Below are 14,478 nucleotides of genomic sequence, written 5' to 3' on the forward strand. Positions count from 1 at the left end.
AACTTGCTCACAGCAATGAGTAACAGGGCACAGTCATACATCCGTTTCTGTCAGGACAGACCGTGCTATCGACCTCCCTGCAGCACAACGACGTCAATGTCTGATCATTGAACTGAAGCAGCCCAATATCAGGCAGCTAAAGAGAGGAGAATTTCACCTCCCATCTGATTCAATAGCTCTGTCGTCAGTCAGTATTAGTTGAATTCGCTACCAAAGTCAGTTCAGCTCTGATTGTTGAATTTGTCCAATCAGAGTCACCAAGATGTATAGAATGGAAACAGACCCTTTGGTCATAGAGTCATAGAGATGTACAGCATGGAAACAGACCCTTCGGTCCAACCTGTCCATGCTAACCAGATATCCTAAATTAATCTAGTCCCATTTTCCAGCATTTGGCTCATATCCCTCTAAACTTTCCTAATAATACATCCATCCAGATGCCTTTTAAATGTTGCAATTGTACCAGCCTCCACTACTTCTTCTGGCAGCTCATTCCATACACACACCACCTTCTGAGAGAAAAAGGTTGCCCCTTCAGTCCCTTTTAAATCTTTCCCCTCTCACCCTAAACCTATAACCTCTAGTTCTGGACTCCCCCACCCCAGGGAAAAAACATTATCGATTTATCCTATCCATGTCCCTCATGATTTTATAAACCTCTATAAAAGGTCGCTGACCTTGCAGGGAAAACAGTCCCCACCTATTCAGCCTCTCCCTTGAGCTCAAACCCTCCAACCCTGGAAACATCCCTGTAAATCTTTTCTGAGCCCTTTCAAGTTCAGAACATCTTTCCTATAGCAGGAAGACCAGAATCGAATACAGCATTCCAAAAGTGGCCTAACCAATGTCCTGTACAGCTGCAACATGACCTCCCAATTTCTATACTCAACCTATTAATTGTCTTTATACAATATGAGAAATAATTTCTAATCATAAATTTATAAATTATATTATAATAAAATAATTTATATAAATAATTCATGTCAGAGTGTGGACATAGATATACCATTACACATGGAGACACCTCCCACCTTGTACGTGGCAGGTACTCATGTGACTCAGCCAACGTTGTCTATCTTATACATTACAGGCAAGGATGCCCGGAGGCATGGTACATTGGGGAAACAGTGCAAAGGCTACGACAACGGATGAATGGGCACCACACAACAATCAACAGACAGGAATGTTCCTTCCCAGTTGGGGAACACTTCAGTGGTCCAGGACATTCGACCTCCGACCTTCGGGTGACCATCTTCCAAAGCGGACTTCGGGACAGGCAGCAGAGAAAAGTGGCAGAGCACAGGTTGATAGCTAAGTTCGGTACCCATAGGGAGGGCCTCAACTGGGACCTTGGGTTCATGTCACATTACAGGTGACTACCATTACACCCCCCACAGACACACACACACACACACACACACACACACACACACACACTCACTCACACATGCATCCTCTCAGGAGACTTTGACACTCTACACTCACGCACACACACATACACTCTCTCTCTCTCTCTCTCACACAGACACTCACAATCCCCCACCCCAGACATGCACACACACTCCCACATGCACCCCCTCATAGACTTAAGACACTCTACACTCACTATACACACATATACACACTCACAACCCCCAACCCAAACAGACACATAGACAAAGACCTACATGCACACATATTTTGTGGGGTGAATTTGTATTTGCAGAGTTACATTGTATTTTGCTCAAGAACTGCATGAATTCATGTAAAACTCTTATCTCACTTTTTAGGTTAGAATCAATCTAAACATCATGGCATAGACAGAGAACACAGGGGGCTAACACCTTCAACATATTGGATTAGTGGTGCTGGAAGAGCACAGCAGTTCAGGCAGCAGGCTGCTTGTTGGATGCTGCCTGAACTGCTGTGCTCTTCCAGCACCACTCATCCAGTATTTGGTTTTCAGCATCTGCAGTCATTGTTTTTACCTTCAACATATTGTCCAGCTATCACCCATTGTTACAGCTAACCTGAGAATGCAACTTTTAAAAAAAGGTTTTGTGATTTACACATGAAAGAAGTGAAACTATCATGGTATTTGAACAGATGAAAGACTCCACAGACAATCAAGGTATTTTTCAATGTATAATTTCAGTTACATCACGCTGTAAATTTTTGCTATAAATTCTGTGCCTTAGAATTGTGTCCACCACAACCACCTGATGAAGGAGCGTCGCTCCGAAAGCTAGTGCTTCCAATTAAACCTGTTGGACTATAACCTGGTGTTGTGTGATTTTTAACTTTGTACACCCCAGTCCAACACCGGCATCTCCAAATCATGACTAGTGTGATGTGATTTTTAACATAGCAATCCCATGGGACTGCTATTTCATTAGACAGAGAGAGAGAGAGATGACTGGTGGTGGTTTAATCTGAGCATAACCACACCTCAGGAGAGGTGTAAGTGCCCTTGATGGTGACCTCAGCAGGTGCTGAGGTATATCAATACTTCACTGGAACATCTTCTGACAATGTGTCAAGAACATTACTCCAAACACCATTTAGGGCGCTTACGACACAGTGGTCATGTTTCTACCTCTAAGCCTGGAAGCTTCAGTTTCAAATCCAGAGGTGTGTCAGAACATCTCTGAGCAGGTGATTCGAAGAAAAAGGGGTTTAACAGAAGGGGGTTAGTGAGCCAGTCTCAGGTAGCCCTGTCCTGTTAGTTCATAGTGACCGAGCCCATTGAAACCACTTCCTGGAGAGCAACCACGGAGGCTCCGCCTCCTCACACACAAGCCCCACCTACCCACCATTGATTGGACCAGAGGGGAAACGGCAACATCAGTGGCCCTTGCCGATTGGCCCTGTCGATCAAAGACACTCCAAACTGCGATCTACTGGAGGAGGGGAGCTTTACAAGTGACTCCAACCAGAAAGAACTACGGTTTCATGTATTATCTTAAAAAGAAAAATCTGGCTGCATGTATTCCCAAGTCTCCCATGAATACAGATCCGCACAGAGTGTACACTGAAACACAACTTCTGTTAGAGGTACATCTTGCAGAAGCGCTTCCTGCAAACTCTCCCTTCCATTAGTCCGTTTCACAGCTGACACACACTAAATGATGTCCGGAATTAAAAACTCACGCCTGCAGATTTTCGGAGGGTCTGAGGCGTGAATAAGAGCAGCCTGTGTGCGTGTCTCTCTCCCTCAGTGACCAATCTCTGACACCGCCATCCCTTCCCGTTTTCCTCCCTCTCTCTATTTCTTGGTTCTATTTGTTGGTTCCAGCTGCAATTTGCCAGAGTTTGCATGTGTCACAAGCCGCCCCATTCAAAAACAAAAATCAACCCTGCAAAGCGATTTCACAGCCTCCCCTCCTCTCACCTCTTCTTCATGCACACAGTCTCCACGACCTGGCACTGCTGTCCACCAATCTCTATCCCCGTAAAGCTTTCCTCCTTAATTCTCTACTTCCGTCTCCATGGCTAGCATTTACAGCGGGCGATGAGGAGGAGGAGAAAAGGGGGATTTCCACACCCTTCTGTCTTCCCCACCCACTGACGTAACCCCAGGGAGGGGGAGGGAATTTGCTGTCAGAATAAAAAGTCAGCACACGCCTATCGGAAATTCCTGACACATTAACTTAAAACATTACTTGCAAAATTCACAGACGCCCAAATTTAACCAAATGGTTCAGCTGATGTTTTCTTACGACCCAGCGAGACAAAAGGTCCCAAGATCTCACTGCTTTACGCTAATTTGAGGAGGCTTTGTTTTAGAATCTTCCTTTTTCATTATTAACGCCGCGCGCAGAATTTTGCAAATTTCAGAAAGTGCTGGAGAAACTCGGCAGGTCTGGCACCATCTGTGGGAAGAAAGCAGAGTTAACGTTCAGTTCCAGTGACCCTTCAACTTACTGCACTCCAAACGTTAACACAACCAGACCTGCTGACTTTTTCCAGCAATTTCTATTTTTGTTTCAGATCTCGAGCAGTTCTTTGTTTTGATTTGCTGTTTTACAATTGATTGGACCAAGTAAGGAGGGGTATTCTGAACAAGGTCTACTTTAACCCCAGGAAATAGCAGCGTCTTTCAATAATTAGCACACAGCGTCAATCAACATGTAGTTTGTTTTAAAAGAAACGATGGAGCCAATTTTGTTCCTAAGGGAAATCCCAAGGAAAGATCCTAAAAATACGACGGCAAAAACAGACTAAAGCATAGGCAATAAGTTTGACGGGGAGAGTGGTAGAGATTAGGCGGAGATGTGGCTTTGCAGTTTAAACAGTCCTTGACGTTTTTGATATGTTAGACTTTGAACCTGAGGCCACAGTTGGTTGATTGTTGATGAGTATCCTCAAGACAAGGATCTAAGTTCTCAGTGAATGGTTGTTTCCTCAAGTCGCTGCTTCTTCACTGGGAACAGCATTCCAAAATGATAGAGCTAAAGAGAAACTCCAGCTTTTGTCACACATTATTCACTTTCACTTCTCTCTGCTCTTTTGCTCAAAAGTAGCTGCTGAAATATCATTCCGTAAGTACCCATTTGTAATAAATAGTACTTGGAGTCATTGAGTCATCGAGATATACAGCACAGAAACAGACCCTTCAGTCCAACTCGTCCATGCCAACCAGATATCCTAAATTAATCTAATCCCAGCACTTGGCCCATATCCCTCTAAATCCTATTCATATACCCATCCGGAAACCTTTTAAATGTTGCAATTGTACCAGCCTCCTCAATTTCTTCTGGCAGCTCATACCATATACCCACCACCCTCTCCATGAAAAATTTGCCCTTTAGGTCCCTTTTAAATCTTTCCCCTCTCACTCTAAACCTCTGCCCTCTAGTTTTGGACTCCCCTATTCCGGGGAAAAGACTTTGATTGTTTACCCTATCCATGTCCCTCATGATTTTATAAACTTCTATAAGGTCACACCTCAGCCTCTGACGCTCCAGGGAAAATAGCCCCTGGCTATGCAACATCTCCTATCATACTTGTTTATCATAATTGTAGGCTGGATGATAAAGGCAGAAAACCTCATAACATTTCAGAAGTATTTAAATGTACACGTGCAATATCGTTACATACAAGGCTGTGGGCCAAGTGCTGAAAAATGGGTATAGAATAATTAGTTGTCTGTTTTTGATTAACGTAGACTAGATGGGCCAAATGGCCTTTTTCTGTGTTGTAGACCTCTGTGAGGTAGCTAGAAATATTTATTTGTACATGTATTAGTTTCTGTTGTTTTGCCTCACTGGGGTAACACACTGGAAATGGAGCTCTGCTATTCCTGGAGTTGTTATAAAAGTTAAAGACTTCATGACACTCACCTGAGGGTGAAATCAAACCAGGGTCCCAGGTGCTGTGAGGCAGCATTGCTAACTGAGCTGCCCTGAAGTCATTGTGTGCATTTAAGACAAAGATAGCTAGGTTCTTGATTGTTAAAGAGATTAAGGGTTACAGGGAGAAGGCAGGAAAATGGGATTGAGAAATATATCAGCCATGATTAAATGCTGGAGCAAACTCAATGGACCAAAATTTGCTCCTATATCTTATGCTCTTATTGTGCCCACTGCTGGAATGGACAGCTGTGTAAACAGCAGTTACAATGAGTGCCAGGTAATCTATTTGTAAAAAGTGCAGTTACTCCATCCACAATCTTGTTTTTTTCTCAGTTAAAAAATGTCCTTTCCCCATTTCAGTCCACAATCAAAAGAACAAAAAAAAATGATATTTACATTGTTTGCAGCAGCAAATTAAAAAGAAGACAGTGAGAAGAAATTCAGGGCAAATGGCATCCCGAGAAGAACTGACCCAGGATATGAGATGAAAGGCAAAGTTCCAGATCAGTCTCGGAAAACCTGGGATGATTGGTCACCCAGAACACAGTGTTGAAAAGTGTGGTGCTGGAAAAGCGCAGCAGGCCAGGCAGCATCCGAGGAGCAGGAGAATTGACATTTCGGGCATAAGTCCTCCTTCAGGAATGAGGCTGGTGTGCCAAGCGGGCTGAGGTAAAAGGTAGGGGTGTGGGTAATTTGGGGGAGGAGCACTAGGAATACGATAGGTGGAAGGAGGTGAGGGTGAGGGTGATAGGCCAGAGAGTGGGTGGGGGCAGAGAGGTCGGGGAGAAGATTGCAGGTCAAGAGGGCAGTGCTGAATCCGGGGGTTGGGACTGAGATAAGGTGGGGTGAGGGGAAATGAGGAAGCTGGAGAAATCTACATTCATCCCGTGTGGTTGGAGGGTTCCTAGGCAGAAGATGAGGCGCTCTTCCTCCAGACGTCGTGTGGCCAGGGTCTGGTGATGGACGAGGCCAAGGACCTGCATGTCCTTGGTGGAGTGGGAGGGGGAGTTAAAGCGTTCAGCCACAGGGCGGTTGGGTCGGTTGGTTGGTGCGAGTGTCCCAGAGGTGTTCCCTGAAACGTTCCGCAAGTAGGCGGCCTGTCTCCCCAATGTAGAGGAGACCACATCGGGTGCAGCGGATACAGTAAATGATGTGTGTGGAGGTGCAGGTGAATTTGCGACGGATATGGAAGGATCCATTGGGGCCTTGGAGGGAGGTGTGGGCGCAAGTTTTGCACTTCTTGCGATTTCAGGGGAAGGTGCCGGGAGTGGAGGTTGTGTTGGTGGGGTTGTGGACCTGATGAGGGAGGCGCGGAGGGAGTGGTCTCTCCGGAACGCTGATAGGGGTGGGGAGGGAAATATATCCCTGATGGTGGGGTCTGTTTGGAGGTGGCGGAAATGACGGAGGGTGATATGATGTATCCAGAGGTTGGTGGGGTGGAAGGTGAGGACCAGTGGGGTTCTGTCCTGGTGGCGATTGGAGGGGAGGGAAGTGGAGGAGATGTTGTGGAGAGCGTCATCAACCACGTCGGAGGGAAAATTGCGGTCTTTGAAGAAGGAGGCCATTTGGGTTGTTTGGTAGTAGAATTGGTCCTCCTGGGAGCAGATGCGGTGGAGGAGAAGGAATCGCCTCCACTTCCTGCACCTCCACCCTTGAACCCCGCCCCTCCAATCGCCTCCACTTCCCGCACCTCCGCCCTTGCACCCCGCCCCTCCAATCGCCTCCACTTCCCGCACCTCCGCCCTTGAACCCCGCCCCTCCAATTGCCACCAGGACAGAACCCCACTGGTCCTCACCTTCCACCCCACCAACCTCCAGCTTCCTTATTTCGCCTCCCTCCACCTTATCTCAGTCCCAACCCCCGGATTCAGCACCGCCCTCTTGACCTGCAATCTTCTTCCCGACCTCACCGCCCCTAATTGCTCTCCGACTTATCACCCTCACCCTCACCTCCTTCCATCTATCGTATTCCCAGCGCCCCTTCCTCAAATTCCCCCGCCCCTACCTTTTATCTCAGCCCACTTGGCACACCAGCCTCATTCCTGAAGAAGGGCTTATGCCCGAAACATCGATTCTCCTGCTCCTTGGATGCTGCCTGGCCTGCTGTGCTTTTCCAGCACTACACTTTTCAACTCTGGTCTCCAGCATCTGCAGTCCTCACTTTCACCCAGAACACAGTCTCAGGATAAAGGATTGAATACAGTCTGTTCTGACATAACGTAATAGCTCCATTCCTGTGCGATCCCGTGTTTTAAGAAAATCATATAAAAGCAGCACTTAAACGAAAGGGACCAGGATCAGGTTATAGCAAATGCAGGTAAGGAAAGTTCACGTTCTACAAATAATGGTCTAAATTCTTCAATTGCGTTGAAGAATTTAGCTAATTTGCATTGAAGAAATGCATGCTTAAGCAGAACTGACTGTATGTAGGACTGAGATGTGGGAGAAAGTCTTCATTCTAAGGTAATGATTTGGAGATGCCGGTGTTGGACTGGGGTGTACAAAGTTAAAAATCACACAACACCAGGTTATAGTCCAACAGGTTTAATTGGAAGCACTAGCTTTCGGAGCAACGCTCCTTCATTAGGTGGTTCATCACCTGATGAAGGAGCGTCGCTCCGAAAGCTAGTGTGCTTCCAGTTCAACCTGTTGGACTATAACCTGGTGTTGTGTGATTTTTAACTTCACTCTAAGGAGTTGTGGTTCTGTTCGCCGAGCTGGGAATTTGTGTGTCTGTATTTGTGAAGTCTGTTGTGAGCGTCTGTAATCATTACCTTGATCATCCTGAATCCGTTCTGTCTGGCTGTGTCCCTGGCTTGTGGGTTGTTGATTGGTGGTCTGTATCTGACACATGGTGGAAGGAGAAATGTGTCAGATACAGACCACCAGTCAACAACCCACAAGCCAGGGACACAGCCAGACAGAATGGATTCAGGATGATCCAGGTAATGATTACAGACGCTCACAACAGACTTTACTCTAAGGAGTTCAGAAAACTCTACTCCAGAGGATTGTAAATGCCCAGTTGTTGAGGCAGATGCAACTAGATATTCAGACATTAGGAAATTAAGGGATTGGCATTCAATTGTCCTGTGTTTATGATTCTGTTTATTGTTGATGCTCACTGTGCTTGATTAATTAAGTCTGGCTGCAGCTTCAGGGAAAAGTAAACAAACAATCTGAAGGTGAAGTGGGTTCCAGGTAACTTAGAGCATTGTAAATGTAACCTGCCGAGCACATAGAAGGTAATGTCAAACCTTATATATATTCTAAATGTCAAGTGTACAGAAAAGTGAAGTTGAGATTGTAGATTAACAATGATCTGAATAAATGGTGATGCAGACTGAAGGGACTGATTGGTCTACTTCAACTCCTATTTCTTCTGTCTTGATTAAATCAAAATACTTCAGGTGCTGAAACAAGCACAGAAATTGCTTATGAAATTCAGAAGGTCTGGCAGCATCTGTGTAGAGAGAGGCAGAGTTGTTTTGAGTCCAGTATGACACTTTTTCAAAACTTCTGTCCTATGTTGGTTGGGAATAAAAATGTCAGTATACCAGTGATGACTCCTTTAAAATAGTGTCATACAGATCAAATGGCAGCAGTTTAACAAGTTGTTCAAAAGATTGTACTGCAACTGCACAACAATTCCTCAGCTTCATACTGACACTATGGAGCTTTTAGTGCTCTGGTCTGGGGAGCAGGACTTGAACCATAACCAAAAATATTGGCTGGGAAACCAAGGTGCTGCCCACTGACCAAAGTCTGGCACCATGACAAACCAAATTCATGGGGAAGAAGGCAGCTTGCCTGCTGCCACAACCCACATTTAAACACAACCATTAGAAGCCAGAGCATGTGATACTGGACACTCACGTAGACCCAAATAGGCAGAGTAGCCAGTTCGTTTCTGAGGGATATCGGGTCAATCGAATTCCGAATTCACATCAACATTTCACAAAGACCCAGGCTAATTATTCAAAGCCATGCTTTGTTTACATTCTTCTTTGGATTGAAAGCAAAGCTTTCCAGCAAAGACAAAGGTTAATTACAGATTGCTGAGCTTTCTATTTTCAGAATGAAAACATTATAATGACTGCATTGTATGAGTTAAGCAAAAACAATGGAAGAATTCTTAGAAGCTTTGTACAGAGCAAAAATGAAGTGAAGGATTTCACCTGACGAAGTGCTCTGAAAGCTTGTGGTTTCAAATAAACCTGTTGGATTTCTGACTTTGTCCACCTCCACATCACAGGTGAAAGAAAGATCATAATAGCATTAAAAAGCTTTTATGAACATATTTTTAATTATAAAATATAAACGGTAGGATTAAAGAATGCTTGACTGATAGAGAATTGAATATCAGAAGAATCAATTCACTTCCCTGAAGGGAAGCTGGGGCCCTGTGAGGATTGATGTATCAGGTGACCTCTGATGGGCATGTCTAGGCAGGGCAATATGGAAGTAGAAGGTTCGGTGAGGCCTACTCAAGGAATATTTGCCAGAGGTGGCAGCCCCACAGCTTGAGCATTACAGTTGCAGCTAGAGATGGCAGCTTGCAGTAAAAAACAGATCTCCAGTTGTGGAGACGGGGCAGCACCGTGCTCTGATCAAAGACAGGGGAGGTACTGGAGGGCACTGCAGATGGGAAAGTAGGAAGCATGAATCCAGCTCATTGCTGCAACTTCCTTACTATACCTTACTCAATGATTCAACAGCTGCAGGATAATGGTGGAGTAGTGGGGATGTCACAGGACCAGTAATGCAGAGGCCCTGGCTTTTGCTCTGGGGATGTGTGTTCAAGCCCTCCCCTAGCAACTGGTGGCACTTACCTCAATTCATAAATCTTGAACATAAAACACATCTCAGTTATGGCAACCATGGCAGGTTGTTCATCCAGTTTGCAAATGACCTTTAGGGAAGGAAATCTATCATCATCACCTGGTCTGCTCTCCTTGTGACTCCAGACTCAAAACAATGGGGTTGACCCTTAATTGGTTTCTGAAATGGCCTCACACTCAGTTCAAAGGCAATCGGAGTGAACTTTGTTAGGAAGAACATTGGAAGACAATATAAAATAGAGTGTGCAATTCTGAGGTGAGGAGCTGGGGTGTAGGGGTTGCACATGCAGAAGGACTTGAATGTATGTGTTGAAAGTGTTAAGGCACGTAGAGGGATAAGTAACTAAAGCATACATTATCCTTGGCTTTTTTAATACAGGCAAAGAGTACAAGAGCAAGGAGGTGATGTTCAACTTGGATAAGGAACTTGAGACCTCAGATTGGAATATTGTGTAATCTGGGCACCACATTATATGAAGGATGCAAACATACTGGAAGGTGAGTGCAGAATGGTTCCGGGGACGAGGAATTTCAGTGATGAGGATAGATTGAAGAAGTTGGAATTGTTTTCCTTGGAGAGAAGAAGGCAGAGAATAGATAGAATAGTGGTTTTCCAAATCATGAGTGCACTGGATAGAGTACAAAGTTAAAAATCACACAAACATACCAGGTTATAGTCCAAAAGGTTTAATTGGAAGTACACCAGCATTCGGAGCATCGCTCCATCAGGTGATGAAGGAGCAACGCTCCGTAAGCTAGTGTGCTTCCAATTAAACCTGTTGGACTATAACCTGGTGCTGTGTGATTTTTAACTTTGTACAGTCCAACACCGGCATCTCCAAATCCTGAATAGAGTAGACAGGGAGAAACAGTTCCCGCTTGTGAAAGGAGTGTAATGAGAGGAGCATAGCTTTAAAGTCATGTGCAAAATAAAAAGCAAGGATGAAGTGAGGAAAATCTTTCTTGCTCAGCAAGTGGTTAGGTTCTGAAATGCACTGCCTGGAGATGTGCTGGGGGCAGCTTCAACCGAGGCATTCACAAGGTCACCAGATGATTATCTGGATAAAAATAATGTGCAGGGCTTTGCAGAGAAAGCAAGAGATTGCCACTCGTAACAATGCTCATTTAATGTGCTGGTTCAGGCATGATGGATGGAATGGCCTCTTCCTGCACCACAGCTTTTCTGTCATTCTGCAGTGAGGGGCAGGCAGCAAATATTGGTCCAACCAGCAACATCCATATCCTATCAATCAGCAGTAACATAGTCTGACTGAGCCCTGTTGTTCACAGGATTGTTCGCAAACAGGCACTATCACAATGCACCTCTCATTTGTTTTGAGAAGAAACTGCTTGGGGATCCTTCCTGAGTGTGTACCCAACATGACCCTAAATCATGAGAATCTGGCAAGCATGAACTGGGGGGATGCAGTTAGTCAGTTTGTGGACAGCATTACAGCTAGTGAGCAAGAGAAACGTGATCACATAGAGGAAGAGACCCTCTCAGAGAAAAGGCAAGTGATTGTCTACTTTTGGAGCTGTTGGTGAATCACACAAGAGATTGTTGCAACCACATGCTGCCTCACAGTGCTAGGGACCTGGGTTTAATTCCAGGCTTGGACGACAGTCTGTGTGGAGTTTGCATGTTCTCCTGGCATTTGTGTGCTCTAGTGTGCAGCCTAGGTGGATTAGCCATGGGAAGTGCAGGGATCAGATAGGGGATGTGGGTCTTGGTGGGATGCTCTTCAAAAGATCAGTGTGGACTCAATGGGCCAAATGGCCTGTTTCCACACTGTAGAAACTTTATGACTTGCCCCTTTTGACTCACTATGGCAAATGTTAAGAGAGCACCAGAAGCTCCCACGTAATTGTGCATTACTATCAAACTGGAGTACTGACGATGGATCTCCAATCCTTCCTCCAAGACCTCATCTCGTCCAGAAGGTCTCATTGCATGAGTTCCCGGCTCCATCCATGCATTCCTCATTAGGTCCACCTTTCTCATCAACTCACCACCACCATCCACCGCAGCACCCCCACCCCCCCAACCGAGGTCAGAGCTTCCAAGAGCAGGGGCTGGGGCACTGGGTAAGACCCCAGCTGCGATGATGGCCTTGAGAGCTCTGCAACAGTAAACCCCACAATTAGGTTCAGACCACATTGTAACAGCTGTACTCCCACTTACACAGTTCTTACTCTTGGGGCACGACAGTTTTGAAACCTTGCAATAGGGGTCACAGAGAGAAAAGGGTGGGGAACATTGCCTTGTGCCAATAAGAAAGTTAACAGGAAATTAGAGGTTCGATTTTAAGTCAATTACAGCAGATAAAATTGTTTATCCGATTGGATGGTTGCTTTTGCTTATGGTCGAAACGTCGACTGTCCTGCTCTGGGATGCTGTCTGACCGGCTGTGCTTTTCCAGCACCACACTCTTCGGCTCTGATCTCCAGAATCTGCAGTCCTCACTTTCTCCTGAGTTTTTTTCTGGCTGTCAAGAGAATGAGTTTTTCATCACGTCGCCAAATGCTTTTCCAACTAATAAACAAAAATGCCCACGAGAAAGGAGGAAGAGTGTGCAACTTAATTTAAAGCTCTAATCATTTTCCGTGTGTGTGTTGCCCTGAGTTGCAGAGGTTAACGTCTGTGCCTGGAGTCATCAGGGCTATCCAGGGAGAGTTTCAATCTATTGTCTGTTCCAAAGCAGACTGGCCAGTGTTAAAATTGGGTGGCAGCATTTATCACTGATCTCTGTGCCCATAAAATTGAATATAGTTTGTTCTGTCTTAGATCAAAGACTATAGATATTTTCTAATAAACCTGCTTTAGATGTTGTCTAACACCTCTTGCAAAGGTGGGACTTGAAGCCAACACTACTGGCCCATACGTAGGGACACTGCCTCTGTACCATATGAACTTATTGAAGTTAAATGTTTCCCTCTGCCTTGATAGGATTCAAACCTGGATCCCCAGAACTTTTCCCTGTTTTCTGGATTACAAGTCCAGCAACAATACAAATCACACTCTTACCTCCCTATAATTGTGACTTCTTAAATGTTTCTTCCTTTGCCTATGTTTCTTCTCTGCCTTGAGCCAGGGATCTTTCACTGTGAGGTGAATGTCACAGCCATTACACTATTGACACACAGCCTATATCAAAGAGTTAATGTAGAAAGTGTAGCAAAGCCACCAGCTGACCACAGTGATGTATACATGGCAATGTGACACCCTCTGGTGGTAGTAACAGAATGTAGTTTAAATCACACTACACCAGATTATAGTCCAACAGATTTATTTAGAAGTACAAGTTTTTGGAGTGCTGCTCCTTTGTCAGATACCTGATGAAGGAGCAGCACTCTGAAAGCTTGTACTTCCAAATAAACCGGACTATAACCTGATGTTGCTTGATTTTTAACTTCCCCACCCCAATCCAACACAACAGCAGCTCCACATTATAAGAGTGTAAGCACTCACTAATAATGAAGCCTTTAAGAAATCACTTGGGTGTTTGTATTTCTACAACCAGCATACCATGTTGCTTCTCATACTGATTAATTGGGCACTTTGGAGAAAGTAAGTGACTTCAAGTTTAAAGAATACTGCATACCATTCTTGCAGATTAAGGGTAGATTTTTTTTCTGGTATTTGTCCTAATTGCAACTACTGGCACCCCATGGTTTCTGCTGTCACTGCTGGTACGTGGCTCCAACCAGCATTTTTTTAGTTCACTGATCTTCCTTTGCCTATACTGTGACTAGGACCTGTCCAATTATCAAAGGCAGAGAAGAAGACACTGATGAATCTAAACAGATGACACACTTGGAAGAAACATAAACAGAAATTGCTGGAAAACCAGGCAGCAGCTTTGGCAAAAGAAACAGAGCTACCACTTCAAATTCAATCATCTTTCTTCAGAACATTTTCTCAGTTAACAACATAGTTTATTATGATGGCGATAAGTAACAGTTTAATTCAGGTAGAAGCATACTGGCTCTCAGAAGCTGTGCAGAATGCAATTGCTGTGTGACAAAACGGATTGGCATGACTTGGAGGCACCGGTGCTGGACTGGGGTGGACAAAGTTAAAAAGCACACAACACCAGTTTATAGTCCAACAGGTTTATTTGGAAGCACTAACTTTCGGAGTGCCATTCCTTCGTCAGGTGGTTGTGTGGAGCTAATGCAACTTCAAAATTAACTCTTTAAGAACCATTTCCTGATACAGTCCAAAAATGAAAAGTATGGTGCTGCAAAAGCACAACAGATCAGGCAGCATCCAAGGAGCAGGAGAGTCAACATTTGGGCATAAG

The 14,478-nt window shown here is 44.8% G+C and overlaps 1 protein-coding gene across 1 annotated transcript in view; it reads right to left on the reverse strand.

The window, feature by feature from the left end:
- Nucleotides 1-3,505, reverse strand: part of pdlim5a (PDZ and LIM domain 5a) — a 254,170-nt gene extending 250,665 nt beyond the window's left edge. Inside the window, exon 1 of the mRNA XM_072583846.1 lies at nucleotides 3,371-3,505. The gene's annotated coding sequence lies outside the window, so the exon portion shown is untranslated. The remainder of the gene's footprint in view (nucleotides 1-3,370) is intronic.
- Between the last annotated feature and the right edge of the window lie 10,973 nt (nucleotides 3,506-14,478).

This window comes from Chiloscyllium punctatum, chromosome 14, assembly GCF_047496795.1.
Source record: "Chiloscyllium punctatum isolate Juve2018m chromosome 14, sChiPun1.3, whole genome shotgun sequence".
NCBI lineage: Eukaryota > Metazoa > Chordata > Chondrichthyes > Orectolobiformes > Hemiscylliidae > Chiloscyllium > Chiloscyllium punctatum.